The sequence below is a fragment of the Podarcis tiliguerta genome (assembly GCF_965153285.1).
Source record: "Podarcis tiliguerta genome assembly, chromosome: 11".
In the NCBI taxonomy this organism is placed as follows: Eukaryota; Metazoa; Chordata; class Lepidosauria; order Squamata; family Lacertidae; genus Podarcis; species Podarcis tiliguerta.
This window is the reverse complement of record NC_139544.1, coordinates 6,713,321-6,716,369: the sequence shown is the minus strand read 5'-3', so window position 1 is coordinate 6,716,369 and position 3,049 is coordinate 6,713,321. Positions and strand designations below refer to the sequence as shown.

The window sequence follows — 3,049 nt, the reverse complement described above, 5'->3', positions numbered from 1 at the left end:
TTGCTGATTCACCTCCTCCAGAAGCCTGATTGGCTGCTCCTGCAGGCCAATCAGATTGCTGATTCACTTCATCCAGGAGCTGGATTAGGTGGCTCCTGCGGACCAATTAGACTGCTGCATTCTGGATCCTATTGTTCTACGATTCAGCACATAACATTAACTCTTCCCTTTCCAACTGCCATTGCCTTTATACCTGTTTCTCCACCCCCCCGGGGGGGGGAGTATCATGATTAGGAGTGCATTCCCTTACATCATGGTCCACACCTCATATAATTGAAATGGCATTACAGTGGTACCTCGGGTTAAGTACTTAATTCGTTCTGGAGGTCTGTTCTTAACCTGAAACTGTTCTTAACCTGAAGCACCACTTTAGCTAATGGGGCCTCCCACTGCCGCCGCGCAGCCGGAGCACGATTTCTGTTCTCATCCTGAAGCAAAGTTCTTAACCCGAGGTATTATTTCTGGGTTAGCAGAGTCTGTAACCTGAAGCATATGTAACCTGAAGCATATGTAACCCGAGGTTCCACTGTATTTCAACATTTGAGGCTTGGGAATGAAGAACAGCCCACCTGGCTACAGAAGAAGAAGAAGAAGAAGAGATTGGACTTGATATCCTGCCTTTCACACCCCTTCAGGAGTCTCAAAGCGGCTAACATTCTCCTTTCCCTTCCTCCCCCACAACAAACACTCTGTGAGGTGAGTGGGGCTGAGAGACTTCAAAGAAGTGTGACTGGCCCAAGGTCACCCAGCAGCTGCATGTGGAGGAGCGGAGACGCGAACCCGGTTCCCCAGATTACGTGACTACCGCGCTTAACCACTACACCACACTGGCTTTAGAACAGATTCTAAAAGCAGAGGCTGGGATTCTTCTTCTAGATTAAAGCAGAACAGCATTGTTTGGTGCTGCTAAAACACCCACATCTGGAAGCAGCCCTGCTCTTTGCAGAGAAAGCGGTAAAGAAAGGAAAAGGGTGAAGATGTGGGGAGTTAATTCCAAAGCTACGGAAGCAAGATAGCAGCATCCTCCGGAGCTATTTTAAGAAAGCAGACATGCATTAAGAGTTAAATATCTGCACAGTTTGACAGTCACTCTGTAGCCTAGCAATACGTGTCCCCTTTAATGGTGCCAAGAATCTAGATTTCCTTCCTGTCCTATTGATTCTGTATAAAGCCACCGGGCAGTTGGAAAGCTACACTGAAGCGGAAAGTGAGAGTACTCTGTGCCCGGGAGGCTGGCTGCGGGGGGGGGGGGGGGGCTCTGAACACCCTGTAATTCCCCCACTTAATGGTTCCCATATCTGGCCATTACATAGGGAATGCGAGAGGCTTGAAAGGCATGCAGATTGGGGTTGTGAAATACGCTGCCCTGTCACAATTGCTTGCCTTTTTAATTCATTCATTAATTCGTCAAATTGCTGCTACAGTTTTGCATCCTGTTCCCAGACAATGTAGTTCCCTGTTTCATAAAAACCTGTGAAGAAGTTTCTCTAATGCTCTCAAGAGAAAGCAGAGAGAAAAGTTCTCAAAAATGTTGCCGTGTTTCACCATTCAGATGGAGGCTGCCCTAGTGAGCTATTAGGGCTAGATCCATCATTATCCTAACTAGGCCAGAGAGCACAGCCCCGGCTAAAAATAGGGTCCCTTCATTATCCCTCTGGCTGGCTATCACATATGAGATTATAACCCACAATTTCCAGGGAAAAGCCTACTGACACATGTATTTTTCTGTTATAAGTGCATCTGATTCCTTTGTGTCACAGTCTCTTTGTGATTGTTTTGGCAGAGTAACTTCTGGGCTGTTACAGACTCTTTGCCAACTCGCTCAACTATGAAAACGACCCTGTTCCAACAACCCTCTTCTTAAGACATCTTTATAGATTGATTTGGTGTTAATTAAAATTGTTAATCTCTACCCCACTCCGGGAACAAATAACCTCACAAATGCTCAGTGCAGCTGTTTGTTCTCAATTATCCCCTTTCTTACAAATCAGATTTTTGGAGATCTGGCTGTTCTACAGAACATGCCAGAAATGATATGCACGATGCTGAATGCACAAAGTGATCAATCTCAGCTGCAAATAACTCTGCTGAATTTAGCTGTTCCCTCAGTTTTCGTCGATATAATCCTCATTTATTAGTGATGTCTCATAGTATCATATTAAGTGGTCATAACATGTACCCCATGGAGTGGCCAAGATGGCGGACATACTGGACCTCCATGAGGCGGGCGGTGAGGATGGCGATGAAAGCATCCACAAACTGAAGGAGCAAGCGAAGAAGAGGAAAGGTTTGGGTTAGAGAAGGGTTCCAGAGCGCAAGTCCGTGAGGATGATGTAAGATGGCGGCGCGTGTAGATGCTGCGGCTGGTTGCTCCCCAACTAAGTAATTTCGTTGTCCCCGATGGGGGCAATGACAATAAAGATATTATTATTATTATTATTATTATTATGACAACGTGGAGCAAGATGGGGATGAGCCGGGTCCCCAGAGATTGGTGGAAGGCTGGATTCTCTTCGTCACGGGTGTCCATGAGGAGGCCACCGAAGAGGACATTCATGACAAGTTTGCAGAGTTCAGGGAAATCAAGAAACTCCACCTGAATCTTGACTGGCGGACAGGTTACCTGAAGGGTTACAAAGAAACGTACAAAGAAGCCCAGGAAGCCATGGAGGGACTGAATGGACAAGACCTTATGGGGCAGCCAATCAGTGTGGATTGGTGTTTTCTCAGGGGACCTCCGAAAGGGAAGTGACGGGGTGGACGTAGAAGGAGGAGCAGGAGTCCTGACAGAAGGGATTGACGCGGCCAGTCAGTCTCTCGTCCCCCCTCGGGGAAAAGCCCCCAAGAGTGGAGTGCTCTTTAAAGGGTGTGCGGCTCCTGCGGGCTTTTCTATGAGGTGGGGGAATTCCCCCACCTCGTAGAAAAGCCAGCAGAAGCCACGCACCCCTTAAGGAGCGCACGGCTCCTGCGGGCTTTTCGACCAGGAGGGAGAAGGGACTGACTTGCGGTGTCAGTCCCTTCTCCCTTCTTGGGGAAAAGCCTCAAAGAG

General features: G+C 47.9%; 1 pseudogene across 1 annotated transcript; it reads left to right on the top strand.

The window, feature by feature from the left end:
* Positions 1 to 2,181: 2,181 nt before the first annotated feature.
* Positions 2,182 to 2,800, top strand: LOC310660278 (RNA-binding protein 8A-like; annotated as a pseudogene). Its single transcript has 2 exons — positions 2,182 to 2,333; positions 2,450 to 2,800. The product of its transcript is annotated as an RNA-binding protein 8A-like (transcript).
* The last annotated feature ends 249 nt before the right edge of the window (positions 2,801 to 3,049 follow it).